The 14,873-nt window shown below is 43.0% G+C and overlaps 1 long non-coding RNA gene across 1 annotated transcript in view; it reads left to right on the forward strand.

The window, feature by feature from the left end:
* Positions 1-7,430: 7,430 nt before the first annotated feature.
* The window catches only part of LOC147260644 (uncharacterized), a 110,515-nt gene continuing 103,072 nt past the window's right edge, over positions 7,431-14,873 (forward strand). The window contains exon 1 of the long non-coding RNA XR_015116647.1: positions 7,431-7,538. This is a non-coding gene — a long non-coding RNA (uncharacterized LOC147260644). The remainder of the gene's footprint in view (positions 7,539-14,873) is intronic.

Consider the following 14,873-nt stretch of genomic DNA (forward strand, 5'->3'; position numbering starts at 1 on the left):
TGTCCTTCCCTTCACGTGTTCTTTTACCTCACAATCACTTGTTTGCGTCCTGTTTACAACACAGAACACCTTTAAGTCAAACCACAATGATTTCTTAACCTTAAAGCGTTTTTGGATCCAACCCTAAGAAGCCCTTAACTGTATCTGACCCATCATCATATGTTATTTTCCATTACTGAAGTTCATTCAAGGATGCCTTTGAACAGGAATCATCATAAATACCAGTGGCATGTGTCGTTGATTCAGTAGATCTTGTGTTTCCCCCAGGAAAGAATCGAATTTTTTTTTTCTTTTGGCCATTATTTTGGTGGTGTGAGTACATCGTTTCAACAGCCACCACCACAGCCATGTACTGTGGTTTTTATCAGTAATGCAATACAGTGATACAATTCTCTCACAAGTACTCCTTAAGCTAATAATATGTATACAGGAGCTGATGATTAAAGTAGCATGAGCCACCTTTACAGGAATACAAACATCTCCGCTGTGGGCTAAAGGTGTGTAGAGGGTAAGTGGATTCAGGACGGTTCACCTTTGGTAACGTTTTGTCAGCTTTTACCAGGTGAGGGAGGATTTTAGCAGGAGCTCCCAAACTCCAGCTCAGGACCAGAACCAGAGACGCACGACCTCCACGAAGCTTGGAGGTGGTTGAAGCATACAGACGATGCGAACATACACTCATACACTAATAAGTCCATTCAAAGACAGACAAATTTATCGTAGCTAGAGGACTTTTCTTACCTTTAGGAACAATTAAGGCATTTGCAGTAATTTTTTTTCATCTTTTTTGATTTCATGGAATCACCTTGTGAACCCGCCTGAGGGTCCCTGCTTCCACTTTGGCATTGTCGTGGTACAGAGGTTTCTTTTGGCAACAGTTTCCACATGAAGATCTGTAATCCATAACTGAAGCCTACATTCATTTGTGGGTAAAATAAAAATTAAAAAAAACAACAACACAACTTTCATCTTGAGCAAAACCAGGAGTTTAAGTCTCCATATGAATCTCGTTTTGTTAATTGAAATGCAGTCATGTTGCTTTACCCCTGAGAGGATAAACAAGGATGAAATTACTCTCTAAACAAACACCTTGGAATTATGTATAGAATAAAAGAGTGCGCGGCTGATCCTTCAGGAAGGGAAGAGCACACTGTGTCACTTTGTTTATGAGGCTCTAAAACTGTGCAGCTTCTCCTACCGCCAGACAAAGCCTCTCACCAGGAGAATCTCATTATGACTCCTAATGACAAATTCACCCTTTGCAATTATTTGCTGCCATTTCCAAGCTATATCTTGCAGAGCGAGAATTCACTTGGTTGGCCATAAACATGGTGAGGTAGAGCCCGAGCCTGTATGGTGATATACTCTCTAGAAGCAATATTACTGATTAAATGCAATACTTAGGACATCAGTGTTGCTCTCGTTTTGGATCCAGAAACAACTCTCCGCCTGGCGCTGCACATATTTTTCATCTTCGCTGTACTGAGGACAGAAATTGTACAGCTTAAAAAAAAAACGAAAAAAAAAGAAAGCCTCAATATTAGCAATAGAACATGGTGCAGAATATGGTAATCAAATGTGCTTGCAAATTACCTCAAACTCATCAACAAGAGCTTTTAATGAAATAACATCCTTAAATGAACACAGGGAGAGAGTGAAAAGTGAGCAATGGCTTTTCAGGGCAGTTTGAATTTTTAATTGCCTGTCGGGAGAATATTAGATAAAGCTTGATTAGAAATAAATTGGAAATCTCTGCTGAATGCATCTACCAGTAGACACAGGAGACAGGCATGAAAGGACATCCATAAAAAGGCCTTTGAAGACTTTGAAAGTTGATTGATTTACTCTCCATTAGTGCGTTTTTTCTTCTAATATTTCGCGCACGCACACACACGCAGAGTTAAAAGTATATTTGCTTTACATAACGTCCCTCCGATAGCTGATATGACTCATGAAACCTGATGATTTAGTTGGACGTTGATGTCAGTTTCACCGGTTGGCTGCTCTCTTTCTCTACATATGTCTCCCTCGTGCAGGTTTCTGACCTTTGACTTCTCATCCTGATTTATCCCGCATGTCTGCAGTCATCATTGCTTCCTGGGCACTGGTAATACCCAATTAAACCTAAAGGTCTGCAGGATGAATCAGACTGGGAAAAAAATATTTGAACTCTAGCAATGTAATTCCCACCTCTGCCTCACATAAATTCGAGGTTTTTTTTTTAATGGGAGGTATAAATTTTTTCAAATGACTTATTAATTTCCTTAACCTCTGATAAAAGCAGTGAGTCATCACACTCCCCACGATCAGAGCTACCAGAGATTACATGACGTTTACACAAACCGTTACACATTACATTGTTGTTTAAATCTGTTTTTGTTTTGTTTTAATAAACCTGATTTTACATTCCAGATCAGGCCACTGTTATTTCCACACTTTCATGTTTTACTTTTAAAATCATTCTTTATTATGTGCTAAGCGGCTACGGTAAAAGTGTGATGATTTAAAACCATAGCATTAATTTATGAAGCTTTCACCTTCCTCTGACACCATCAATGCCGCTGGTCATCAAACAGCAACTGAAACGCGGCGTCACGCTACAAACAAGCATGGATGTTAAAGGAACAGTGTGTAAGATTTAGTGGGCTCCTCTAACAGAAATTGAACAAACACAACTACGCTTTTATGAATGTAAAATCACCTGGATCTAATTATTGCTCTCTTGTTTCGTTAGAATGAGCCATAAATAGAGTGGCGCAGGAGTGAACCCTATAACCCAGAAACTAGTTAGCATTGCCAAAGCCGCTGGTTTGTTTTGAATGGGTTTACAGTCTGTGGTAAAAACAAATATTTTCATGTTCTGTGTCATAAAATATGTCAGTGAACATCCCATTCAGGAATTTCAGAAGCGTGTGGTGAGTCAAGCGTGAGTGGTGTAGCTTGTTTATCGCATAACGTTAGCTTTGTACCTCTAACGATTGCACTTCAGACTTTAAATGTCATACAAATTTGTGTTCATTTTGAGAAAATTACCAAACAAACCATGGAAGTCTAAAAAATTCGGCTGCCATTTTCAGCAATAATCCAATGGGGAAAAAAAAAAAATCTACTGGCTTTTGGTTGAGGGAACCCAACAGAGAAGACTTAAACCGTATCCCCAAATCAAAATCCATTCAGGAAACACGCAATTGAAAAGGCTTTTTTTGCTCGTTGTCTTGGCGACAGATGTGGCAAAGCACGACTACTCGTACAAATCAGTATCGTGTCAGTTTGGACCATGATGTCTATGTGTCTACTCCAGTTGAATTGCGGCCGCATCAAAGCTGGAAGAAGCAGTCGTCCAGTTTCAGCTCCTAGAATGGCGGTGAAATTCAAGACTCCGCGCACCTTGTGGTTGTTACAGCCATGAATGAAGGAAGAAACGGCGTGTATGCATGTAACTGGAGGTATGAGACCTCTGCTCCTCTCCTGTTTCCTGGACAAGGAGGGCAAACACTCACAAGTGGATTATCAGTAACCTTTCGTGACCTGCTTCTCTCTGACGCTGGACTTCAGCACTTTCCTCCTGGTCTCTGAGGATTTCAATCGCCTAAGACTGGGCGGTAATCGAACAAGTGGCTGCTGGAGGCGGGGCTTACAATTTCCTGGTTTGAGAAGCTTGAGTCCATGTTTGAGAAAATGTTAATATACTCGAGTGACCTGACGCTACTGTAGGTTTTCATGAGGGAGGAGCTGCAATCTCCAGTTTCACTGCTAGATGTCACTAGATCCTACAAACCGGGGATCAGATAAGGTGTGAAAAAAAAAACTGCAGAGAAAACGTTTTTTGCGAACTGTTTGGACATAAACACATGAATATGCATGTGTAGAATGCATGTGCTGAGTAATCATACAACCCTGCAACTGCACCAATCAACATCCAAGTAATGACTTTGCAATATTGAACATTTCATCAAGAAAATAAATCGAAAATTAAAAAAAAAAAAATGCGAATCAGAGTTTCCTCCGACTGAAAAATAGATGGAATCATAAAATCATTGGACTTGATCTGGAATTCCCAACTCAGTGTTGGCTGACCGTTAGTGGATTTATTAGAATGTATAGATCATAAAATCCCTCAATATTAAATAAAATATTGCTGAATCGACGATTGCTCCAATTCCTGGCGGGGTAATCTTTTTAATGATTATTTTCAATAAAAGAGCTGCAGTGAGGGGGACCATCTATATGAAATAACTACTTCCAGATAAGAGAGGCCATCACAGTGACAGGCGGGTCAAGAGGTCAGCAGACTGCAGAGCATGTGCAGCGGGCTGTGTGAAATAAAGGACACAGGGGACAGTCAGCTCTGCTCATCTGACCAGCCTCAAAATATAGGCTGTTCTTTACTCACAGCACAAAAACACAAGATAAACAAACCTGAGAAGAAAATATTGTTGTGTTTCACTTGATTCAACAAGGCACCGACACTACTCCCGCTTTGGGTTGCGGAGTGTTACAAATATGATGTTTTGTGCATCGTATGAAGGTGCTGCATGTGCAACGGTGAAAAACAATTTGAAGCTTATCATTCAGAGGTACGTCCCTTCGAAAATGAGCGAGCTTAAAGAGTTTCAAACCGCCTTCAATTATTTGGATCACTTTGGCTACATGCTTTATTGCTTGTTTTCCATCTATATTGAATTCTGTCTCAATCCAGACAGCGAGGGAAGAGGAATCAGTTAGAAAACCATGGAAACTGCTCGTTTCATCCTGAACATTGCTGCAGTTGTTTGGTCAAAAATCATGCCGGGCATGGGCATGTGTGGACACACACACGAAAAAAATGTATTGTTGAAATGTGTCTGTGCTGTTTCATATATCATTGATTAGACAAAATAAAAAAGCCATAACATTGTGTGAGGAGAACACAGGGCATGGGTGCTGACATTCTATCACAGCAGACACATATTGACTGGTGCTCTGAAAGTAGTCACTCACTCATCAGTGTGAGGCAGGCTGATTGAGTTGCCAGCAGCCACTAAACGAGGCCTCCATCCAGTGTGGGTCGAAATGAACCGCAATCTTTTCAGACCTTGTTGCAGCCAAGAGACCACGCCAGTTTATGTGTGTGTGTGTGTGTGTGTGTGGGAGAGAGAGAGAGAGAGAGGAGGAAGAGAGAGAGAGAGAGAGCGAGAGAGAGTGAGAGGGGAAGAGTGAAAAAAACAAGAGAGAGGTTTAAAACCCAGGAGGATTTAAAATAAGTTTACTGAAAGAAGGGAGCGAGAAAGACGAAAAGGCATGAAAACAGAGCGAGCAGAGTGAAGATGATCTGTGGGTATTATTTCTGCAATATTGTGTTCTCTTATAGATTAAGCCTGGACTGCATCATACTCTCATCAAACTATTACAACGTTCCGAGGGATGATGTAACCGCTCGCCAGTAAAAGGCCATCCCACTCTGGCTTCCACACTCCCCGTCTGAACTCGGACTCTCTTGCAAAGACAGAAAGCATGCAGTTAATTATGGCTAATGAAAGCTTGTTTGAGCAGAAGCGGAGGGGTGTACTTTAGGGGGGAGAGAGAGTCAAGCGGCTTGAACCAGAGGGTTCCACGCACAATTTGTTTGAACCTGGGTCCTCCTCACTCTCTGCATACTAATTTACCTTGGGGCTGCACCGCCTGTTTTTAAATATCGTTAATTGACTTAAGAGCTCATCAACGTGCTTTGTCTTCATTAGGTTAATGAAAAGGCCCAGTGTTTATTTTTCCTAACAGATTGTGGCAATGACATAATCTAATCGGTTACTTCCACTTCCTGAAGGATTGAGTCCTTCTGATGTGAGCTGTTGGAGCCACTCAGATGTTCGGTGTTGGTGGGTGTCTGTCTCTGACAACGCAGAGACGGGGGAGGAATTAGAATAAACACATTTAGCCCTTGGCATGAATCTATGTTGCCCTTCTCTAATCGACAGTGTGAACTAACAAGAACGTAATGGTGGTTTTGATGTGTGGGTTGTCAGGGAGGCTGTGTGGAAGAAAAAAAACAAAACAAAGATGGGACACAGTTTGAAAATGGGAGGACTGCAGATGAGTCTGTGTAATCCTAATGGTTCCAGATAAATCAACCATAGTGGAATGCCCATGACCCACGTCTGGAACCGGAGAGGCCGCCTGAGATCCGAACAGGAGATGGAAAATGTTCCCCTCACTTTCAGCAGCAGGAATGCACTCGAAGGAATGTGGCTGAAATTATTATGGTCTAAATATACTCCGTTTGTTTGCAGATTCCCTCAGTTTCTACAATATTTATACATTGGCTGGGAAAAGTCCACTGTGGTTAGGCCACTAAATCACTCTGATGCAACATTCTGGGGAATCCCTCACTGACTATTAGATCAAATGTGTTTCGTTGTGGTTTTATGGGCAAAGCTTTGACTGATTCTTGGCCAGATGTCCTCCGGTACAAAGAATAATCATCCTCTAAGACATTTATTCTATCCTTACGATTTTGTGTAGTAAATCCACAAAATTTGTTTAAAATGCAAATAATAATTTTAGGAAAGTGGCAAGATGCAATGGCAGGATGTAACATTTGTACATTTATAGATGGTACGTGACAGTTCCACATTAAGTCATATCAATTATGGCAACAGCAAACTGTTTTGTATTCACTGTTAAGCACTTTGGGCTGCTTTCCTTATATAAAAAAAAAGGTGCCATATAAACAAAGGTATTCTTCTTCTTATTGTTATTATTGTGATTACTATTGTTATTGTTCGTGTTTATGTTGTGAACTTTGGTGAGTTGGATGGGTCGACTAAATTAGTTCCAAATATTCAAAAAAGCATTTTTCTCTTCAAAGAAAAGAACATTGCATAAACTGCGACCATCATTTAAATAAATTATTTCATAATTGTTATTGACAGATCTGTTATTGTTATTATTGTCAATCCTGATTATGCGTGGCTTTGGCCAGCCCTGCTTACGGGACGAGCTTGTTGATTATTTCAATATTCAGAGTGGTTTGTTTATGTTGATATAAAACAAGTAAACAAACAAACAAACTCACGTCCGTGTCTTCCGAGGAGCAGAGACGGGCCCTCATCACGGCCGGGGAGATTCTGGTTGGACGGCGCCCGCAGGACGTTCTGGCCTCCTGGGATCGTCGCTGATATCGTCCCGTCGTTTTCCCCTTGCTAGGGCCCCGCGACGCCGCTGCGCATTTATCGCAGTTTTAAAAGTTTGTGTTTCAATGATATTTGCTCACAAACTTCCCCTCACCTTCAACGAGTCGACCGTCCGTGAAGGGCCCTGCTGCTAGCAGCACTGCTAACTTAGCCGAACAAGTGTGCATGCTAGCAGGGTGCAGCAGCTAGCTCAGGGCCCAGCTGTGCACCATGATGATGATGATGATGATGATGATAATGATGATGGTGGCGGTGGCGGTGGTGAGGAGGAGATAAATGACGGCATTGCATGCCACACCGAGAACATTGCTCACCTCCAGGGGCCTGGACTCCATGTTTTATCTCAGCTGCTGGATGAAAACACCTCTGGTGAGTGACATTGGTTTTGTTTTTGTTTTAATTTAACTTCAAGAGTTTGTCTTCCACTCTAAGTTGTGTTGCTGTTTCAGAAATGGTGTTGATTAATGCTGAAGACCGCCGCGTCTGCTTCTTCTGCTGAGCCAGTCCACCCTGATGCTTGTGGATTGCTGTTGTTGTTGTTGTTGTTGTGTGTGTGTGTGTGTGTGTGTGTGTGTGTGTCGGGGGGGGGGGCACTGAAGGTGAAACGCCTGATGGATTCATTCCTCTGGTTTTGTTGTTCTGTCCTGCTTGAGTCTTGGTTTTTGAGCAAGTTATTGGATCGACCCGAGAAGTGGCGCTGAGTCGCTAGTTTTGAGGCTCATTTCTGCAGCCTGCTGTTTGTTGACTCGTCCATGATTCGGTTCTTGGTGCCCCCATCTGCAACAACCCTCCACCCGGTTTACGCTTTGGTTTGTCTGAATATGCATCTGCTGTTGTCTGGATTATTACATGCTGTGTAAAACAAAAAGAACCTTCTCTTGTGCACGTACACTTTCGGAACATACATTGACAACATCCATCCATTCATTTTCTACTGCTTATCCTTTTGAGGGTGGTGGGGGGTGGAGCCTATCCCAGCAGCTTTCGGGCAAGAGGCGGGGTTCACCCTGGACAGGTCACCAGTCCATAGCAGGGCCAACATACAGAGACAGACAACCATTGGCTCTCCCAGCCACGCCTACAGTCAATTTAGAGTCTGGATTAACCTGGTCCCCTCTTGATGTCTTTGGACTGTGGAGGAAGCTGGAGTACCAGAGAGAACCCAGCAGGAACAGGGAGAACATGGAGACTCACACAGAAAGACCCAGTGCTGGAGCTGGGGCTCGAACCAGGAACCTTCTTGCTGTGAGGTGACAGTGCTGACCACTGCACTACTGTGCCACCCATTGACAACATACTTATTAAATTATTTATAGATTCACAGCTAATAACATTATCCAGCTACCCTTCAATTATATTTCCTACTAAAAATTGGCTTCAGGAGGTGTGGGTCCACACCCATCCAGGCGAGGAGGTTAATGATATGTTGAACATGAACAAACATTTCCTTGTCCAGAAGATATGGAAAACTACAACCCCATCAACAACTGCCAAGCATCGGTTTACCCTGGTCGTGGTACAGTTATTGTGCTATATGGCGGTACGATATGGAAACGAGGGGCTGGAGTGTTGATCCAGTATTGTGGAGAATAAAACTCACGATCCGCTGATGTATCACTGTTACAGTCGTCGCACTAAATGCTTTGTTGTTTCGATTGAGAGAACTTGTGCGTTTAACAAAGGAGAAAGTAATGGAATTTAAAGCTATTTTATTAGCATGCAGCTCTGTAAATTAGCCGTCCACCATGCATCATAACCTCCGTCGTGAACTGTGGCGGGTGCGAGCGCACATCGCCAGGAGGGGCACACATGGGTGAGTAAGTCGGTGTGAGCTGCTGTAACACTTAGGCAAAGTGTGCTGATATTCCTCCAGAGGACTGTAACATTTGAGGCCATATCCAGCAGTGTGGCTCATAAAGAGTGACATGGCGGTAAGATAAATCACATCCCAACCCTGGAGCCCCTCCACTCCTGTCACTCCTCACTGTCTGGGCTATGTGGCCATCAGAGGGCTGCAAAAGCTCATCAGGAAGAACTTGAGAATCCTCACAGGAGCTGTTCCGGGGTCAGCTTTGCCTCCCCTCGCCATAAACAGCCCCCCCATTGCAGTCAGGTTCATCACTAACTGTTTCCCTTCCACACTTTTGCCCACTACTGTCCATCCTTGCACTCCCTTTCTAGCACCCATAGCAGACGTTTCCAATAAATCATTTGACCCCTCCTCTCAGCACTTGTCTAGAAGCCCCTGTCTGTCCCCGTCTTGGCCCGAGATGATGCGTTCAGCTGAAGTCACTTAAATAAAAAGATCGCAGTGGGAGACATAATGTGTTAAAGTAATAAGATGGTCTCGGGCAGGTCATGGCCCCTTTCCCTGCTCCAGTGCTCCTGTGGAGGCTCTTTGAGTTAATGGGCTGTGGTCAGTGCACTGGTGAGCCATAAAGGCTGCCCTCCGAAACTGCAGCCCTATTCAGAACAGGGGATCTTCCAAAAGCCACTAACTGGCCCATCTAGATAACAGCACACCCAGCACTATTTCCACAGAGCATCTGACACTCCCAGGACCTGTAAATCTCCTGTATTTATCATCTGCTCTTGTACCTCTCCCCCCTGACGGTCATCCTTGCACAACTGTCCTTCTGTGTCAGATGTTCGCTGGATTTCACGGTTTGTCTCGTAAAATAAAGGGAGGCGAGGCTCTCTCCTAGCAGTCCCCCAACATCCCTAAACGTTGCCATAAATAACTGTTTACTAATTGAATACATTGGAAATGGTAAGATTGGAAAACTAATTATCCTGCTGCGTTTCAGTAGCAGGTTATTTTTGTGATGGCCAGCGTACCCTCAGTCGGGTGTGAAGCTCGCTGAGTGGAGGGAGTGACCGTTAATGAATGTAGCTCAGGGGATTAATGAGAAGAAGCAGGGGACGTGTCATAGAGAAGTGTTCTGGCATCATGACGACGACACGGCAGCCCCCATCCCTGTCTCCACTTACAGTGATTACATGTGAACTCCTGTCATGTGCTATAAGTGGTTTTATGAAATTGTATTAAATGCCATTGTTTATGCCTCACTTTTCACTTCCTCATTGGTCCTCCACGGCTTTCTTCCCCGTTGCATGCCCTCAGCACGCTTCATTTAAGTCTCACTTCAGGTTTCATCATCAAGGCGTTAGCATCTTTAGTCAAATTAAGCAATTATTCCTCTTGCCTGAGTTGTGGGACCTTTTTTGTTGTTGTTGTTTTGGTTTTATTTTAGCTCGTTGAATCATTGTGCTGGATTGATTTGTATGGTTCTCATGGAGCTGTACGGGCAACACTGGCAGAGGAGGAAGTAGTCCACGGTAACGCAGCAGCTGCTCGAGTGGGAGGATTTACTCTGGCGAAAACTTGTACTGATGATATTTCTGTTGGTTTAAGCCAGCAGAACAATCCAATTGCTGGCAGGTTGCTCATAGCATTAGAGCAGAGGGAGAATGAGCACCTACACCAGTAATTTTTAATGTGCGGCTCACGGTGGTGGGCTGATAAAGTTAAGTCGAATGCGTCGAGGAACCAAATCAAACAAGCATTTATAGCAACACTCCATTACAGGTCTGAGCAGTTGCTGCTTCGTTCAGAATCAGAAAATGATGAATCAGAATGCACCCGTTTAAATTAAAAGTGTAAATGCAAATAAATAAATTAAAATCCCAACCATGATTTCAAACCAGCGACTCAATGAAATAAACACAAGTTCTGAGAAGTTAAACCGATATCGTTCAGCAGTACACGCAATGGATCACGTCAATGAGCCGCAAGAGTCAACATAAAATCACCCTCTGCCGAGCTCCAGAGGTGCACTGAGAATTCTTCTGCTTCTCGTAGCTTCTTTTTGGTCATGTCAGGCAGCCATTTTCCTCAGTAAAGCTAAACAGCCGGTGAATTTAGTGAAGTTTGGCAGCTATGACGTTGGTTGAGCCCAAAACAGAGCTAAAAGCAGCATGTGAGTTTTGTCCATAGCTTGTTTTCACCACCCCCTAGTGGCCAAACACTATTACAGGATTATTTCTGAGCTTTTTGCATGCATTTTGCAAAAACAGTGTTTTGTTTTACTTGCAGCAGATCTGATTTTGCGCAGCTACAAAAATGGAACGGTGTTTATTGATCAGTTTGAGCATTTTTGGTCACCGTCTGCTCTTAATGTGTAACATAGACACATAGAGGGAGAGAGGGAGGGGGAGCAACCCTAGAGAGACAGACTGCCTCCCCCCCGGCATGGCTATAATAACCTCCTGGTGTTGGAGCAGACTCTCTGAGAGATATCCTTGAGCCTCACCTCCATCTCTCTAACAGGTCACACCGAGATCCAGGAGATAGTGAGCTATAGTTAAGGTCCAGATCTGCTATCTGGACTTGAATGATGGAGGAAACCATGTGGCGACATGTTTATTGTCACCCAGATCGTCGACAATGCAGTGGCTTGGTGAGCCACATCGGGCCCTAATATAATTCATGGGGTGGCACCATTGTGGGGTGACTGATAAGGCCTTCACTTTGCCTTGCACTGGTCACTTGTCTCAAGGAGACTCCAAAGAAACTTCACTTTGTACAAATGGTGGCCAAAATATCTAATCCCACAAAGGGGTTGCACTTTAGTACGAAAACTTGTAGCGAGGTTACAGGGTTGAGAAAAGCCATTTATAATCTGAGAATTCTTTCTCTTGCACTTGGCTCTTCTCAAGAAGCTTTATAGAGGGGAAAAAGCTTGTGAGAAAACCGGACAGCAAATGCAGAGCAGATGAAAGAGACAAGTCAGTGCAAGCCCACCCAACATGTTTCTCCCAGTCCATGACTCAGTCGTCCACACAAAATTAGGCCTCCAGAGGCTCCCGCATCGGCATGTCAAAGCTTTTTGGCACCTTAAAGAATTTCACTTCACCCCAAAAAGCTGAGAAAATGTTATTCTCACAAATTATTAAATTGTGACGTGTTTGGGGACATTTTGATCACGAAGGACACCAACGTTTTAGCTGGGGAGGTTAAATGGAACCAAATGTTGTCCCAGAAGAGAGCTGTGTGGTCACTGATGAGTAAGAGCAGAGATCAGCCTGGTGACTCCTCAGATCTGCTTCCAATCAAACCACTTAGGCTCAGATGTTCTCTGACAAGGTAAATGCGTTTAACTGCATTCAGATATATAGAAATGTGTTCACCATTATCATAGCCTATTATCATGGTGTGACGAGACGCCTAAATGTGTTAAATCACGTTGTTTTCTCTCCTTTGTGGAGCAGTCTGCACGTCAGTAAAAATCTCAAATAACCGAGTGTGGGGTTCCCGCCAATGAGTTCCCATTGTCTGCACATGAATGACAGTCAGTATTCAGATTTGCTGTTGTTTTTTTGGCCATGGTACGTAGTTCATTTTGTTCTTCAAATCATGACTGCAAATTATAGTTTATAAATCATGTATTGCTCCAAACTGATAGTATATACAGTTTTCAGTCGGCTTTCCAACAATTATCGGGATATCTAGAGGTATACAGCATAGTTTGAGTACAGTACCTATGAGAATCAATCATGCAGGTGCTGTAGATGTAGATACGCACGTGTATGGCCTATGTGTAGATAGGTCTAGGCTGCCTGGATATCTGTTGCCAACAGATATCGTGTCATCTTTCTTTTTTTTTTTTGTGAAGCCCTTCAATGCCATCTTCTAGGTACCTGATGAATATTAATGTTCTCCTTGAGCTCCTTTATCACCCTTCCAGCATCACCTTTTGATTCTTTCCAAGCTATTGCTGCGTTAACAAAATACACAACAACAAAACGGAGCGAGTCGACAAACACCTGTATGATGCAATGCAGTGCAACACAGTTGGCCTGCAAATAAAGCTTCCTGACTTGTTTTGTTTATTGACTTCACTCTGTGGCACAATCTGATGCAATTTAATTAAAATGCTTCATATTTAAAGCGCCACACTTTCCTACATGGATATCGAAGAGTATGATAATAACAGTTGGAGGTCAACGTCCTGTCCATTGACTTGCAAATCCAAACATTTTAACAATACAATTCAAACATTTAGTTTTCTCTTCTTTTCTCTGCTATAAATGCTGCTGTTGATGTTTGTACTCTCATTTTTTGCCCTCATAAATCTACAGTGTTGTACTCCTTTTTTTATCTGAACAAACAGAATTCACCCTGAGCCATCTGCTCTGATTTGTAACTCAAGAATTTAGCTGTTAGTTGGCACTTTAGATAGAGATGGTGCCCGATGGATTGTCAGGGCCGATACTGATACTGGGGATTGCATTGTTTTTCCTTTATGCTAGGATGTCTAATCCAAACGATACCAAGCCACTTTGCCCGCGGTAAAAAAACATTCATATCATCAGATGATGAATTTACATTTGCAGATCTATGGGTAGTAGCGGCTGGCCAATTACTCACCAGGGCCGGTGTCGATATATCTGAGATGGGCCAGTATCGGCCGGCTGATTAATCAGTCAGGTCCTGATGGAGAACTCCGCTTTTTGATTATTTGTCCATGAGAGTGCAAAAGGTTCTAGGACAGAAACGGTTTCTGTGCGGTGCAATCGGAGGATACTGATGGCAATACTAATGTATTCAACATCATTCTGTGATCAGGCACTAAATATTCTAAAGGCATTTATAAGTGGACTTCCAGGCTACATCAGCAGCCAAGGCGTATTTTTCAGAAAGACCAATAGTTGGAGTTCTGCCTATCGAAGCAGCATCTTTATTCGGATGGAAAATGAATCCTCAGGAACATGGCCAGGCGCTTTATTGTGTATGCAGTGTGTGGCCAGGTTCAAATTGGCAATCAATTATCCAATTAAGACTGACAGAAATGCACATCAGGAATTCCAGCCCATCAGTCCAAGCTTCTGATTGGAACACGATTAGAGGGACTTAATTAAACCCTAGGTGCTGGGTGTTTAAACATCATTTGTGAGGCGTCTGAGGGCTTGGAAAATATAAATCTGGACTCTAGTTTCTCCATCCCAGTTGCAGCTCAGAGAAGACAGGAAATCTTGTTTAAAAAAAGAAAGAAAGAAAAAGTCCTTTTCACTCCATCACATTTGTTGGCTATTCAGGGAGGCACAAGGAGTGTGTGGGATTGTGACATTACAATACACGCCCTTGGGAAGATCAGAAGAAAGAGATAAATATTTGTGAAAATTGCACAGTACAATGCAATAACAATAGCGACCAGGATATTGTGCCACATTAGTCTTAAAACCATTCCCACAGTTTAACAGGTTCTGAATAATTCAAGGACACACCACACCACAGAGAGCACTAGAAGTGTGATGTGCAGAATGAAATGCAGCTTGCTTCTAAGATTCTTAAGGGTGTTTAGGGGTGTTTACTTGGCAAACCTCTCCTTCTCCTGTGCGGTTGTTTAGTGCCTGTATTGATTTCTGAGCTGTTTCTTCCTCCTATGTCAGACAGTGTGAAATGGAAGGCCCTGCATTTTAATATTGGGTTGTGAATTAATCATTTTTCCTGATAGTAAAGCTCAGCTCGGTCCCTGTAGGAGAACACCTTATCACAGCAAATAGGATTCAAAGGGAGAGGAGCAGTATAATCCACAGCTAATTGGATGAAATGGCTGTGCTCTTTCCCGCTTTCTAGGGGCTAGCGTCCATGGAGCCTCCTCCGCAGGGATCTTGCAGCCACCGAAGAGGTTATTACAGTTT

The sequence above is a fragment of the Aulostomus chinensis genome, chromosome 6, assembly GCF_037954235.1.
Source record: "Aulostomus chinensis isolate RoL2024-O1b breed Wild chromosome 6, RoL_Achi_v1.0, whole genome shotgun sequence".
NCBI classification, from domain to species: Eukaryota; Metazoa; Chordata; class Actinopteri; order Syngnathiformes; family Aulostomidae; genus Aulostomus; species Aulostomus chinensis.